Genomic DNA, 16668 nt, shown 5'->3' with positions numbered 1-16668 from the left:
TGTCAGTTCCGGTTAGAATCTGCAGACCAGAGTGAGAACTTATGATGCTTTTTCCGGGCCTGCCCATCGCCACCCAAGGGGCAATCAGCACGCACTTCCTCTCTTCTGAGTTCATTAAAAACCCCAGACTCAAACAGATCTCACGACAACCTGCATGCAAAAGGGATCTACCCACTGTGGGTCTCCCTCTCCACTGAGAGCTAGACACTCATCGGAGGACATGCCTGAAGAAAGAAGCTACCCACTTCGGGTCTTCAGAGAGCTGTTCTATTGCTCAATGAAGCTCCTTTCCACCTTGCTCACCCTCCAGTTGCCCAGGTACCTCATTCTTCCTGGACATGGGGTAAGAACTCAGGATCCACCAAATGGTGGGAATGAAAGAGCTGTAACACAAACAGGGCTGAAACATACCCCCTGCTCACCATGTGGTGGGCAATCAGAAAGAGAGAAGAGCTGTGGCCCTTTGGGGAGCTCAGACCTAGGGGCTCCCCGAGCCAGGGCTTTGACACCCTCTTTGGGGTTCTGAGGTTCCTGGTGTCTCCAAGTTTCTGGGGGCCACCATGTTCCCCTTGTTCAGATCTGAGTACTTGCAGCAGAAGCCACATGTGGTACATCTGGTCCAGGTGCAGCCTCACATGGAGCTGGAGCTGCCTAGAGCTGCCCACCCCACCACAGAAGCCAGTGTGCCTGGCTATGTGCAGTGGCCAGACCCCCTGCCAGCTCGTCCACACACCCCTTGGTGCTCTGCACCTGGCCTGCCCTTGGCAGGTGTGGGATCCATGCCCATAGAATGAGCTCAGTATAGCCTGCTGGGCTGAGTGGGCAGAACGAGCCCAGTGGGTGCGAGCACTACTCAGGCAGAAGACACCATGGCCACAGAGGTTTCTGGCTGGCAAAGTGACACTCCAAGGATCCTGTGACACTAATAAGCAAGAACCAGGTACAATGAAAATTTTAGAGCAAATATTCCTGTTTTAATTGGAATGCAAAGCCATTTAGGAGCCATGAGGTTGGCTACACATGCCTAATAACCAAAACAATGAAAAAAAAAAACACAACAAAAACAAAACAGCAAGCTATACATAATTGCTTAACTTTCATTATTTTAACTTTCAAAATCTATAAAGGACTTTTGCATATCCAAAACCACCAGTATTTGGTAACTTTTCAGTTCTCATTCTGGTAAGATAACAATTCCTAAAAATGCCAGAGGGTGCAGAGGAGAGAAATAACTATCGCTGAGTCCAAGTACTCAGTGATCCTGGACATGTCATATCTGCTGCTCATATATTTAAATACAACTCCAGACACATATTTCCTCACTAATTATTCTTCAAAATTAAAATACTTGCAAACCACGGATAATCAAAACCAGATACACTAAGGAAAAAAAAATCCCCATACCATCGGCAGACTATAACCAGGAAACTAATGAAGCCTGGTACTACAGGAACACTACTACGTCTGGAATGGTCAGGCACGTAACGAGGATATTCATGTCGCAGACGTAAAGAAGTGCTCCTTTTACCATGGGGCTGACCAAACTCTGGGCAATTATTAAGCTAAAAGACTCCAAATACAAGACTTTCGCAAGGGTGTCAAGAACATACAATTCCATCTCATTTGCATGCTGAGAGGTTGCTTTCTACTCCATAGGGCCATTTAAAAACATGCACAGGCTTGCTCTGCTATATATGCTGACAGACAGCACAGCACTGAGGTAAAAAAAAGATGACACGAAGATAACAGGATGTTGCTTCACTCTCCAATTCATTTAACAACTCAAACCATTAATCCAAGAAATAAAACCAATACAAAAGATAGAGCAGATGATTCAGGCTGAGACACTCCCACTTAAACGTGATACTGCTCCCCTAATAACAGCTGGAAACATATTCAAAAGTAGACTATCAGAGCAACAATGGATTCTAAGGGCAACACCTTGCGGTGAGCCAGCTGAATGAAGTTTATTCTCAGTGATTAACCACTCCTTTTCTGTTCATTTTCATGAAGGAAGCAGAAAGCGAGAGTTAATTTCAAATTCTAATTATCCCCGCCACCTGTTTTGTTTCATCATCACCTCCCAGGGTACACAACACTATTAGTTGAAACAAAGGCAATTCAAGTGCATCTGAAATGTAATTGTGATGGTACCAAGTTTGGTGTGGAACTCAGTAAAAGTTCCCTGTGATTACTGATAACAGCAGTACTAGCAGAGAAGATTTCAGAGATTTTTGCTAGTTCTAATGCAATCTAAACCACACAACTTTTTCAAGTATTTGTTCAACAGCACACTTCTCAGGCTGCAGAGATAAAAGGCAATATGGTAATCTAGTTGTATTGACAATCACTTCCTCAGCACCTCCAGATGCAACTAGCTACAAATGCAATACAATTCTGGCACAAAGGGGTCAGCTTAATAGGCTTTTACTTTCTACAGAACATCCTTCAGGACTAAAGTCTGGTTAACCCATAAACTTTTAATGGCATTGCTCATTCATTTAGAATGAAGAAAATCCACTACCTCCCCCTCCCACACCCCGCCAATGCTATAGAACATATCCAGACATTTTACACAAAGGTTAGAGCTGTGGTTTTTCGCTTTGTTTTTAATCATCAATGCAATTAAGAAGTTCTAACAGCTCCAGAGGTGGCCGGATCACCTGAGGTCAGGAGTTCAAGAGCAGCCTGGACAACATGGCAAAACCCCATCTCTATGAAAAATATAAAAATTAGCTGGGCTTGTTGGTGGGCGCCAGTAATCCCAGCTACTCAGGAGGCTGAGACAGGAGAATTGCTTGAACCCGGGAGCTGGAGGTTGCAGTGAGCTGACATTGTGCCACTGCACTCCAGCCTGGGTGACAAAACAAGACTCTGTCTCACAAAAGAAAAAAAAGAAAGAAAGCAATTTATATTAAGGGAACTGAAGGGTTCAGTTGTATTATTTCACTATTTACCTCTGCAGATTCTAAGTGAGGGCAGGTAAAAAAAAAAAAAAAACTAAACAAGTTTTCATGTTTGTGATTATAGTCACCACATCCTGGTAGAACCAGTAAGACTGCAATTTGTCATTGTTCTTTACAACCGTCTTTTATTTCCACAGCCACCAACTTCAGTGCTCATCACCTTCTTTTGGAACACAGAAAGAACTGATGCCTGGGCCTCCAGGTTCTCCAATCCAGCCTAGATAATGCAGCCAAAATTATTTTTTGAATCACTCAACCACTTTTGATTGTAGATTCCTTGGCAAGGCATTAAAGCTGTATCCTAAATGGCTTCCAAGCTAGACATCACTCCCATTGTTCCTCTTCTCAGCTTTAGCCACAATGAATCAACTGAACATGCCGGGGTACTCCTATGGATGTGCAGGTGCCCTTTGCTTCTGTCATTCCTTACACAGTATCTCAAAATTTCTCTTTCTCTTACCTTTTCTTCCAATCTCCTCCTGATAAAGTCTAAATCTCCTTTCAGGGCTCATCCCCAAGACCCATCTCTAAGGCAATTTTTGGTCCCTACTCTTAAAATAACTTCTCCCTCTCCTTTTGGCCAGTACTTAACTACATTCTGCCTTGTATAATAGCTTATTGTATATGGTTCTTAATTATCCTTTCAGAGTCTTGGCTACTTAGAATGATCCCCTTCCCTCCTTTATGTGTGAGAAAGAAGAAAGTATCCAAGACAGGGTTTCCATGCCATATGATCTTCCTTTTTTATTTGGAATAAGAAGCATACTATAGTCTGCAAACTGGATTTTTCCAAAGATTCCCCATTTCAGACACTAAGGAAATAAAAGCAAATTCACTGGGTATATTCCAAACTATTCACGAAAACCTCACTAACATTCCCAGAAGAGTGTGCCTGCTCTATTTCACATCCTCAGCTCCTCCTATAAATGCTTCAAACAGTGCAACAATGTCCAGTTATATATGGTCATTTATTTTAATGTTTCTGTTATGCAGAACAGAAACTACTTCAAAGAGCAAATAAACTCAAGGTAATAACATAACTTCAAAAAACGTTTTAAATATAAAAAAGGCAGTACAAATGGCGTATCTGTAAATAGTTTTCACATGAAAAGCTGGCATAAACTCCCAGCCTGGAGTTCTGGAAAGTAGACCTTTATAAGGAATTTTCCTACTGAACTCTGGTTTCACCCTTAGCTCCATTAGCTACATGGTGCTTGCTACGAAGGCTAATTTACTTATTTACTTTCTTTTTTTATTTTGAGACAGAGTCTCGTTCTGTCACCCAGGCTGGAGTGCAGTGGTGCTATCTCAGCTCTCTACAACCTCCGCCTCCTGGGTTCAAGTGATTCTCCTGCCTCAGCCTCCCGAGTAACTGGAATTATAGGCATATGCCACCAGCCCGGGCTAATTTTGCATTTTTAGTAGAGATGGGATTTCTCCATGTTGGTCAGGCTGGTCTCAAACTCCCGACCTCAGGTGATCCGCCTGCCTTGGCCTCCCAAAATGCTGGGATTACAGGCGTGAGCCACCGCACCCAGCCTAATTTTTGTATTTTTAGTAGAGATGGGATTTTGCCATGTTGGCCAGGCTAGTCTCAAACTCCTGACTCAAGTGATCCGCCCACCTTGGCCTCCCAAAGTGCTGGGCTTAGAGGCATGAGCCACCATGCCCCGCCAGCTAATTCACTTTCATTCTACACACACACACAAACACACACACACTCTCATCCTACTCATTTTATAAATACTGTCTAAAGACAAACTTAAGACTATGAAGTTGTTTTGGGAGAACGGATATAGATTCCATGGAAAAAAAGTGAGGTCTTAATGTGAAGTCTTCTTTCAAGAATCTCTTCTCTGGTCTGTGCCTCCAAGATGACAAAGAAAAGAAGGAACAAAGGTCATGCCAAGAGGGCCACAGCCACAGCTATTCTCTGCAGGAACTGTGCCCGATAAGCGCCCAAGGACAAGGCCATTAAGCAATTCATCATTTGAAACATAGTGGAGGCCACAGCAGTCAGGGACATTTCTGAAGTGAGCGTCCCTTCGATGCCTATGTGCTTCCTAAGCTGTATGTGAAGCTACGTTACTGTGTGAGTTGTGCAATTTACAGCCAAGTAGTCAGGAATCAATCTCATGAAGCCCTCAAGGGCCGAACACCTCTACCCCGATTTAGACCTGCGGGTGCTGCCCCACGACCCCCACCAAAGCCTGTGAAAGAAGTTGAGTCCTTAAAGACTGAAGATAGACCATTTTCTGCAGAAAAATGAAATGGAAATTGTACTTTTAAAAAAAAAAATCTGCTGATGGTGGAAGAATATATACAGAAAAGCATGTTAGCATGTTGTCATGGGGGTCTACAAATCATGTGATAAATCTCAATGTTTGTGGCTGCTGAGGAACAGGAGAACACCTGGCCTTAACACTTACTACCTTACTAGAGAGTCCTACAAGCCACCAATGAGATTCCAAGCCTTATTAGAAGTGTCCCCTTGAATTGCCCTCTGATTAAGTGACAGCCTCAGACTACTACTTCTGAGGTCATAGAGAAAAAATACCAAACTCTGCTCATAGCAACCAAAAGTGAAAGTTATGGTAAAAGTAAATGTAAGTTTCACTTATTGTGTTTCTAATTTAATGGTCAAATCAGGTTCTTATGACTTAAGCAGAATGTAACATGCCTTGTAAACGTAAAGTACCACAAGGCAAATGTTCAGTACGAATGTTTCATGCAGAGGACTAGTAACAAAGGAGATCTAAGGCAATGGGGTGGGATTTCTTAACTAGTATAGAATTATATTTTTGCACACGTCTCTGCCCTTGATCCTGAGTAGGAACTACAAGGACCCCTTTATAAAATTCTTTGGTAATTGTTGGTTTCAGTAAAATTCTGAAGGTTTGGTGAGTATAGGAGGTAAGACTTGAATTTGAGTTTTTTTGTTGACTGTCTCCAAGGACAGACACCAACAATTTCTCCTATCAAGAGGTGGAGTCAGGGCCAAACACGGTGGTTCACACCTATAATCCCAGCACTTTGGGAGGCTGAGGCAGAAGGATCACCTGAGCCCAGAAATTCAAGACCAGCCTGGGTAACATAACAAGACCTTGTCTCTATTATTAAAAATAAATTAAAAAAATAAAAAAGAGAGAGAGAGAAAGAGAGGTAGAGTCTGTTTTTCCTCCCCCCTGAATCTGGGCTGGCTTTGTAACTTGCTTTGACAACAGAATGCTGTGGAAGTGACTGTGTGCCAGTTCTGGGCCTAGGCCTTAAAGAGACCTGGCAGCTTCCACTTTCACTTTTTTGGGGATCTAGCTACCATGTAAAGAAGCTCAGTCTAGACTACCAAATGACAAATGATCTATATGGAGAGAGAGGTCCAGCCAACCCTTTGCTATTCTAGTCACCCCAGCTGAAGTGCCAGACATGGAGATGACACTTTCAAGGGCATTCCAGTCCCAGCTGCGGTTCAGTAGAATATAGTCACTGTTGTGACCCCAGCCTATACCATGTGGGCAGGAACATGTGAGACCAGATAACCTACATAATTATTAGAAACAATAAATCACTGTCTTAAGCCACTGTTATTTTGAGGTAGTTCGTAAAACCCAACATTCTCCTATCTGTTCTGCCCCTACCAACTCCTTTTCGGGATGCTAAAAATACCGGGGAGAAGATGTAGGGAAATAAATTGTGTGACTAAAAACAATTCTCTCAGGGAGGGGATAATCATTAAATTAACCATTAAGTGCAAATAAAAGTTGGACTGATAAATTGTTAGGTCATATTTGTAAATGATTATTAATGGCTTCTATGGAGCAATATACTCATTATGAAAGTTATATGCCATTTACTTTTTTCTGTCTTCTTTGTATATATTTAGAAAGATACAGAATTAACAAGGTCTCTTAAAGGTACCACAAGAAGAAACAGATTCTCAACTGGATCATTTACTAAAATCCACTTGCATACTTCAGAGCCCTACTTAGACTTATGCAGAGCAATCAAGGCTAACCTCACACATTCACACATCGACACATGTCCAGTTTATAAAGCCTAACTTTTGTACTGCAGTCAAAACATAAATAGCAAAAACTCACATCCTTTAGCATCAAAAAAAGTTAGACACATACACACTTTTACTGTGGGCTAAGTCTGGTATACTGCCCTTTTGATTTTTAACTAGCAGTGACAACAGGGCACTGTGCATATTATTATTAGCTGTTATGAGTTTACATCCCCTGTTCCCTAGAAATAAATGTAGTCTCTCCTGATGGGTAGTGGCAGTGATAAGTAAAATTAAGAGCCTTTAGAAATCTTTTAGTAGACTATGACAGTCAAGACCTCCAGAGAGGCAAAACCTCCAATATTAAATAGCATTAAGTATTTATTATCTCAGTAAATGCTGAGTACCCCTGGAAAACCAGCCCACTCCTGCTTTGCTGCCTGCTGCCTGACACAACAGCATGCTATTCTTCCTTTCATCTTCACATGAGGGTCTTCAACTAAAAATAAAAACTAATACCAAGTAATAGCATTAATCAGTATCTACAGATATGTTTCTTCCTTTCTTTGCTAATTCTCCATTTAATAAATAGCTTCTCAATTCACCTTCTTATTTTAAATATAAGATCTCTGTAGCAGATGGGTTAAAAGTGTGTTCTCTGGGTTCAGAATGCTTGGGCCTGGATGCTTCCTTTATCACCTAATGTGGGTCTTGGGAAAGAGATTTAACTTCTGAACTCTCTGGGTCTTGGTTTCTGCATATTTTAATGAAACAGGAATACTATTACCTAACTTACCAGGTCATTAAAAATGAATGAGCCAGCTCTTCAGGAGACTGAGGTGGGAGAATGGCTTGACCCCGGGAGGTGGAGGTTGCAGTGAGCGAAGATTACACCACTACACTCCAGCCTGGGGGACAGAGCGAGATCCTGTCTCAAAAAAAAAAAAAAAAAGAATGAGATCTCTAAACATATTGTGCTAAGATTAGTGCCTGGATGACCCACAGTAATCACCTGCTAGTCATTATTACCATATCAAAAACCCAAAGATAACCTCCTGAGGAGAGAAAAATGACAAAATCCTCACTGGACCCAATATACCATAATGTTGTCTTCTCAGTTACATAATCAGGAGCCAAATACACACATTGTATTACTAAGAGTTTAGTAGTCTTGTATTTCTGAACCAAAAGAGTAGTCTTGTATTTCTGAACCAAATCCTTTCCTAAATTTGAGAGGTAGATAAGACTATGGAAATAGCTATCTTCAGAGTGAGTGTCATGTGAAGCAGAAGACTGGGAAGTTGTCACTAATTTGATGAACCTGTTTCTCTTCTCTATGAAGTTCAATTCTACCATATTCAAGGTAACTGAAACAGATGGGAACCATGAACTTCTTTTACCTCACAAAAAAGGCTAAAATAGAATGCCTTTCACAACTGTTTCAGTTTGGATAATCAGTTCTGTGTTTTAAAGATGACAGCTTTTCAGGTGCTAAAGCCCTTAAGATAAGCCGTAAGAGTAACTTAAAAGTACAGGTATAGAAAATCTAATTCTCACATAATCCAAATTGGTCCAAGTGTCGGGTTTTCCTTACTGTTTTCACTTCCACTTAAACATTTATTTACATCTGTAAACTCAGAATCCCTTATGTGAAATTCTGTAGCAAGTTCCCCCTGAAGGAAGGCAACTAAAACAATCACCAGGCATTAATGAAGCATTAAGGTAGCCTTTCTTGCTGGATATGAAAGTAAAAATGAAATAGGCAATAACTGAATAATTTCAATAAGTGAATTGAAAAAAATTCAGTCCCTGCAACCTGTCCCATTTAACCCTTGATTTAGGGCAACGCTCTTCCTTGAGAAAGAAAAGAAAAAAATTTTAGCTTATACTGCTGGTGAGTTTTGTTCTAAAAAACCAACACACACAGTGATCTTGACATTATGTGGAAATGAGTAACCATTTGCATTTTACTTTAAATGAGGCAGGTATAATGAAGCTTCCCAAGTTCCAGGTATTTCACAGCTCAATTGTCAGTACAGAACCACCACTTAAGGCTAGACTACAGAATCTAATTCCTGTATAGTATTGAAATACGGAATTGCAAATAATATAACATTTTCCTTCAACTTTTCATACACTTTCCATCTTTAGTGTTCAATTCACTACAGCGCTTAGGAAACCACATAAACTTTATACAACAGACATCGCATTTTTAGCCTTGTGTTCTATGGTACGTCAAGCTGGCAGCCCACACAGGAGATCACTTTCAGAAACAGTAGAACCTCAAACAGGTCTGTGCTGAAATGATGGCTAGGTGGCTCCAGGCATGATCCCTCTGTTATAATATGAACACACACACACACACACACACACAATTTTTTTTTTTTTTTTTGGCACACCTGTCTCTTCTAAGATATTGTGAGTTTTTGAGGATGGGATAGGTTTTACACACACTTTGTACTTCCAAGAAATTTGGCACAGTGCAGGGCATGTAAGCGGTATCTGATAAATGTTTGTGGAGTAAAAGGAGAGAAAGGCAAGGGACAAAGATCTTTAGGGTTGTAAGAATATCTTCTAAACTGGCTACTCTCTGGTTTTTTTTTTTTTTTTTAAAGACAAGGTTTTACTATGTTGGTCAGGCTGGTCTTGAACTCCCAACCTCAGGTGATCCACCCGCCTTAGCCTCCAAAGGGCTTGGATTACAGTGTGAGCCACAACGCCCTGCCAATTCTCTGGTTTAAAAATTGCTTCTTCCAGAGACATAGGAAAATAAGTCCTATAATGAATTCAGATATACAGTATATAAAGGATGCAGAAATATCGAATATGTATACCAATTACATACATTCAAGTTAAAATTGCCACCTTCTGTATATCCTGCTTCCACCTTTCAAGGCCACCACTATTGCCAACCTGGTTCCCAGTATTGGCTGGGATTGAGAGTAAAGACAACCTGGAAATGCTAAAAGGAAGAAAGGAGGTTGTCTAAGAGACTGCCCAAGGATGATACAAGACAGGGCTGAAATCAGATCTTCAAGTATTATTGGCAGTGCTTTCTGAAACAAGAACCAACACTAGTAAGTACTTCCATATTATTTTGTTTTTTTCTACAGAAAGAACTACAGGAACATAAATGCACCTATACAGAGCACAAGTTCACTATCTACATTAATGATAAGAAACAAACAAAAAGGTCTCTGGGCAGCAAAAACAGTGGTTACAAAGTTCATACCCTAATTCTCAGAGAAGAGCAGGAAGAACATAACAAAGCCTGTTTAGCTGTTTTACATCCAATGTCAGGAAGCTCCTACTCCACAGATAAGAAGCTGCAAATTTAAAAGAGGGCAGCAGGGATACTAACAGTAGGAAAAGAGCAGCTTTCCACCACTGAAAGAAGGCAGAGACTGACTACTGAATCTGACTCAAGTAAAGTCAGTAATTCAAAAAGCAGAGAGGACAGCAACCTACATTTTTCAATCATCTCAAAGCCTCACTCAATTACTGCCAGTATGCTCGTAATCATAACCAAAGCATATAATATACTGTAAAAAATTTTCCATAAAAGGTATAGCTAAAATAAAATGTTCACATATAATACCTTAATTTCCCAATAACATTAGGTAAATGAGGCACTGCTATATATATTAAGCAGAAAGTTAACATTTGAGAGCAGGGAATGATAGACTTCACTGCCTCCCTCTGTACTTGGTTCTGTCCTCTATACACATTCATAATTTCATATTCCTTGGCCTCCCTTTATAATATGCCCAAGTTAGCACCCTATTCTCTAAAACGGGTTATCTTGCCAGAAAGTACAGACCTTAAACACACACCAAAGCTCAAGGTCTTTTCTGCATCAGCTTACATTTTTCTTATCTCATACTGGGATGACAGATGCACATCCTAGATTCTTTACGTCCAGAGACAGGCATTTTTTCTTTTGTTTTTGGTAAGAAAGACCAAATCAGAAGTGAGATCTCTGCATTATGTTCTCTTCTAGGCAGCTCAAACAGTCATGCTAACATTATAAGTTAGTCAGAAGTAGGGCCGGGCATGGTGGCTTATGCCTGTAATCCCAGCACTTTGGGAGGCCAAGGCGGGTGGATTACCTGAGGTCAGGAGTTTGAGACCAGCCTGACCAACATGGTGAAACCTCATCTCTTAAAAAAAAAAAAAAAAAAAAAAAAGAGTCAGAAGTTGGTTTCAATAGCAAAGTGCAGCCCAGGCCCATGTTAATGAATTCATTAGTACTTGGGGTTACACAGGCAGCTGAAGGAAGGAAAACAGGAAGATACATGTAGGTGTAGAAGAAGGAACTGCTGGAGAAGTATTCTAAGAAGGGATAACTCCCCTCTTCCTCCTGCAAAATAAGGGACAAGGGCATTCAGGGTCAGTGCTATTGGCATGGCCATTACCAAGAGCTCTAGGTTCTTCTATGCACAAACACTTGCTATCAATCCAACTGCCCAATTAGCCTAGCCAGAGCAGGCTGCAGGAGCAAGTTTGTCAAGCTCCACCTGACTGGAACCTGCACAGGGTACTCCCAGGCTGCAGGTAGCTTAGAACACCATACAATCACAGAAGCAAATAACACACCTCAACAGCACATTTTGAACAGTAATCTGAAACATGTTTTCTAGGCTTTTTTTTTCTTTTGACAAAAACAGGGACTAAACAATTTGGTAATACAGTATATTTCCCCTTCCTTCATACTGTTTTCCATGTATTCATTCAACTGACACTGATAAATATTTCTTGTACACCTTCTACCAACAGGCACTGTTAGGTGCAGAGAGCAAAGTACACAGATTATCATAACGATTACAACAAACTGTAGGGCCTCATTATAACCGTGCTCCCCATCCCAATCCACAAAACCGCAGGGCACTTAGTCCCAGAAGGACCAGACATTCAGATCCATAAGACTGTCTTTTTTTTTTTTTTTTTTTTTTGAGATGGACTCACTCTGTAACTAGGGTGGAGTGCAGTGGCGTGATCTCAGCTCACTGCAACCTCCACCTCCCGAGTTCAAGTGATTCTCCTGCCTCAGCCTCCTGAGTAGCAGGAACTACAGGTGCGCACCACCAAGCACAGCTAATTTTTGTATTTTTAGTAGAGATGGGGTTTCACCATGTTGGCCAGGATGGTCTCAATCTCTTGACCTCATGATCTGCCCGCTTTGGCCTCCCAAAGTGCTACGATTACAGGTGTGATTACAGGTGTGAGCCATCGTGCCCTGCTGTTTCCTTTTAATGGTTTGCAATTGTGACCACAGAATACAAAGAACGGCCTCCTGCTTCTGTTATGAGATTGTGGCAATCAAGAGACAACCTCTTTTAAAAAGTTATCAAGAGCTGAAGTATCTGGCTTTAGGGTTTTACACAAATGAAATGACAGTAACACAAAGTGTAGGAAGCTGAAGTCTGCCCTGAAGGCAAAGGAACAGAAAATTTCATTTAGGAATTTAAAATTCAGCAGAGATAAAAAGCAGAAACTTTAATGTTGTGTGAAAAGGGTTGGAATCTACAAATGGAAATCAAGAGAATAAACTAAAAGTCAAGGAATTACCGATTTAACATAAAATACTTCTACGACATAAAGGATTATAAAAATAAAGATGATAGAAACAGTGATGTGTTTGTTCTCTAATCTTAAGAACTAAAAACAAAAGCAGGGCACGTGTTTTCTAGTTTCCATTCATTCACCAAAACATAGCTATTGTCCTACTAGTTCTAGAGAAATGAATAGAGCATATCAATGTCACATTTTCACCAGCCAGAGAAAAAATGCTGTGAGCTCCAAGATTTCTTGATCATCTTTTACCTGTATCCATATTTATCACTGCACTTCATCATGAATGAGGCTGAGGGCCTGAATTATTATACTTGTGTGTGCCTTTTTATTCTCCTTTGATAAGCAATTTCAAATGGAAAGGGCCTCCTGCTGATTCCATTGTACCGTTCTAGGGGCCAAAGTCCAACATCTTTGCAAACTTTAGAAAAGTTATTAATAGAAAACATTGATTTGAAATCTCCCTGAGATCGGCTATGACTCTGGGAAAATAACTTAGCATCTTTACCACTTGTGCCTCAGTTTCTCAAATACAAGTCGTGATAATAAATTTTATGTGAGGAAGTGCTCTAAGCTTAGCTCAAAGGTCCTGCATAAACTCAAGAAATGTTTGTAATACATAAACACGCTAAAATCTCTAACCCGATTTTTAGAAATCAACACCAGTGAAATTTGTGCAATAATTTACAACGCAAGGAAGATAGGCGTGGCTAGTAAATGGCAATCTTAACTTTACCAGATTATAGATTTTAAAAGTCCTACAATTTGAAAGCTAAAAAAAACCCCAGACATTCCTACTTCCCTTCCAAGTGAGAAATCAAACCTCCAGAGGGAAGCTGGCTGGGTGGGGAAGATACTGATATCTGGCACTAGACCCAAGTTGCAATACCAAGCAACTCTCATTTTCCCAAATTAGAAACTCCTTACCCATCCCAATGATGGTATGGCCTTTAAAAGGACTAATAATTCCATAAAGACTAACCAAGCCATACTTTCCCTACTTTCCCTCCAATCCATCCTTCTACCCCTTATTTTCCTATCCAGAGACTGGCAGGTAACAGAAGCCAGATCAGAATGAACCCACAATCAAGGACGCAGCTAGACAACTGTTCACATTCATCATTAAGGGCAACCTATCGGTTAGCTCTTAATCGCGGGGCCGTCACACCCGGAAATGAAATCTCAAGCGCAGCCCACTGAGGGTTAACACAGCATTCCTTAAGTTGTGCTCTTCTGCGAGCGCCCCGCGCACGACCCCAGGAGACCGCGGGCCCCGGGCACGGTTGCCCCGCCTCCTGCCTCCGGCCTGCAGGTCACTCGCGCTTCCTGGCCACGAGGCGGGCCCAGCAGAGACCCCGCGAGGGTGCACTCCCTGGACTGCCGCAACGGGCGCTCGGGGAAACACAAGAGAGGCACTGGGGCCAGTCGCCTCTGGGGACCGCGCAAGCGGACGAGGGACGGTCCCTAGAAGGACCCCGAGTAGCCTGAGGCAGCCCCAGGTAGGGCCCGTGCCTCAGGTGGGCAAGGGAGGCGGCGGCCGAGGCCGCGTCCCTTCAGCAGCGACCGCACGCAGGAATGCGTGGCCCGGGCGGGTCTCCCAGGCAGCTTCGGGCCCTCGCCCGAGACCCGCCCGCGGCCACTCCGGGACGACTCAGGGAACCGGTGCCCGGCCCCTCAGGGAGGCGCCCCGCCCCCAGGCGGCCCTAGCCCGGCGCGCGCCACGCACCGCGCCCCGCCCGCGTGCCGGTCCGCATTTTCCCGCCCGCCGCGCCGGGGGCGGGGGTCGCGCGCCCTCCCCCGCCCCCACGCCACTCACCTGTCGGGCCCTAGGCTCGCTCCATGGCCGCCCGCGCGGTGCGGTGCGGCGCGGCCCCGGCCGCCCCCGCCGCCTCCGGGGAGGGGCAGCCCCACGCCGCGCTCACCGCCCCCAGCCGCCGCCGCCACTGCGGCTCCCGCCCACCCCCGGCCCGGCCATTCCCAGGCCACCTCTCCCCGCGTTGAGCGGCAGTCCCACACCCACCCCCCGCCTCCGCGGCCCCTGGCTGTTGGTACCGTCCTAGCGTAACGCCTGCCCCGCGGCCAATCCCAGCGCTCGCTCGGCGCGGCCCCGCCCCTGCCCCAGTAGGCGGCCTCTACCGGACCCGCTCCGGACGGCCCCCGTTAACCCCTTCCGAGCCGGGCGCGTCCGTTTAACTCTCTCGGCGCCGGCCCTGGTCTCTACTCTTCCGGGCCGCGCCGCCCTGGCAGGCTTACATAAACTGGCCTCTCACTTCTCACTTCCTTCGCTGTTTCTTTTTTCTTTTTCTTTTTTCTCCATTTCCCACCCCGTTTTCTTCCCTGCTTTTCTTAGGTAGGTAGGCAGCAGGACTGGAGAGTTGCGGTCCCCTGGGTCAAGTTCTGTTTGTGAGAAGCATATTCCCTCCTCCTTTTGCCTTTTTAATTTGCCTTGACTTCTGCTCGGAGGTTCTGCCTATCTAAATGTATCCCCGCCTCTTTTGCCCAGGAAAAAGGCTAGCCTTCCCACACTGAGTGCAAATGGCTCTTTCTTCGGACCAGAACAGAGCGTCCTGCTACACGCTTTAAGGAGCATCTCACAAAATTATGATTCATTGATTGCAAGATTAGTCGTTTTACATCTGTCTTTTGCTAAGGACCGTAAGCCCCATGAGGGCAGGTCAGTCGCCCCTGGGTCTCCAATGCCCGACCGCGGTGCATCCAGTGGGAGCGGATAAATGGTGTGAATGAAAGATTCTCCCTTTTGTTTACTTTCCACTGACTTTATACAAAGCCGCCACTGTGTCCATCCATTTATTCACCATATACTAAAGCGTGGACTTAGTGTGCCTGAACCTGAAATATGATGCAGATTGCTCCGTGGGATAAGATGCGTGGTGGAGAAAGACTGAGTTGACACTTTTTCTTCAGGCCAAATAGTTCATTTAATCAGTAAGGTGTACTGGGCAGAATTCTTCCTTATTTGCTGTATGATACAGGATGTACCAGTTAACTTCGCTGAGCGTCAGTTTCCTTAACTGGAAAATGGGAGTTAATCACAGTACCTAGTTCACAGGGTTGTTGTGAGGATTCAGTTAGGAAATGTGTGGGGAAAGTACTCTAAGATTATTGTGTAGGATTAGCTGTTGTTCATCTATGTATTTACTGAGCATTTACTATCAGGAGATCCTAGAGAAATAATTGGGCTTGACACCCGCTCCCGACACTGTAGTTAGGGAGGTAGCATTAATCACTGCAGGGGGCGTACAGTCAAATGCAGAAGGCATTGTATCAGCCTTTTGCTGCGTGTAGTTGAAAAGGTTTGGAGGTCGTTTTCTGGCCAGGGAATACATAATTCTTGGGGAAATGAGCAGGATGATAATGAGAATCTACCTTATTTTCCTGCACAGAAAGATCGGTCTGCTTGCAGTTAGCTAATCTTCCTGAACCTTGCTCACTACATCAGGAGATCATAAAGCAAAAGGGTAAATCAACAGTTCCTTTAAGACACTTTACCCAAAAGGATTGTCCTTTCTTGCCTGTAACTCTGACAAGGACAGTGAGGGTGAACGCTCCAACTGTCACTGTTCAGGAAAAGGCCAGCTTATCCTGCAGCCTCAGCTTCCTGGGCGGATGATCCCTTCTGTCTTCAAGGATTTTCAGGTGGGGCCAGGGGGCAGTCATTGCCTCTCTAAGCAACCGACTTCAGTGCTTAATTTCGCATCCATCTATCCATCCCACATACTGCAGGACAGACACACTTCCTCCTTTTCTGTCCTCAGAGAAGGAGAGCCATGGGTTCAGTGCCTCTCTGTGAAAGGCTTTCAGATGACAAAATTGTTCTGTCCCCCAGTTTCTCTTCACCATGCTGCATTACCCAGGCCCTTCTTGAGTGTATGCACAGCACCAGCACCGTGCCTGACACTCCATGATGTCAGTTTCTGCCCCCTCCCCCTATAATGGGTTATTTTCCAACCAATCAACAGTCAATATATTCTAAGTATTGTGAGGGATGCAATCACTTAAGAAGGGCGTTTACATGACTAGCACACAGGAAGCAGCTGCAAGGAATAGGGACACTTAAATTATGCAGCACAGACTCTGTGATCACTGAAAGAATCACAGGAAGTCCAG

The 16668-nt window shown here is 43.6% G+C and overlaps 1 protein-coding gene across 4 annotated transcripts in view; it reads right to left on the bottom strand.

Moving 5' to 3' along the window:
* Positions 1-14976, bottom strand: part of FAM20B (FAM20B glycosaminoglycan xylosylkinase) — a 48495-nt gene extending 33519 nt beyond the window's left edge. The window contains exon 1 of one of the 4 annotated variants that reach the window (XM_012444518.3): positions 14794-14976. The gene's annotated coding sequence lies outside the window, so the exon portion shown is untranslated. Of the gene's footprint in view, positions 1-7765; positions 9995-14356; positions 14559-14793 lie in introns of those variants that run through there. The other 3 variants (XM_064370791.1, XM_021668103.2, XM_064370790.1) reach the window with 3 other exon arrangements.
* Between the last annotated feature and the right edge of the window lie 1692 nt (positions 14977-16668).

Source organism: Aotus nancymaae, unplaced genomic scaffold (genome assembly GCF_030222135.1).
Source record: "Aotus nancymaae isolate 86718 unplaced genomic scaffold, 86718_ANA_hifiasm-v0.15.2.pri h1tg000108l, whole genome shotgun sequence".
Lineage (NCBI taxonomy): Eukaryota > Metazoa > Chordata > Mammalia > Primates > Aotidae > Aotus > Aotus nancymaae.
Note: the sequence above shows the minus strand (reverse complement) of the source record. Positions and strands in the feature narration are given on the sequence as shown.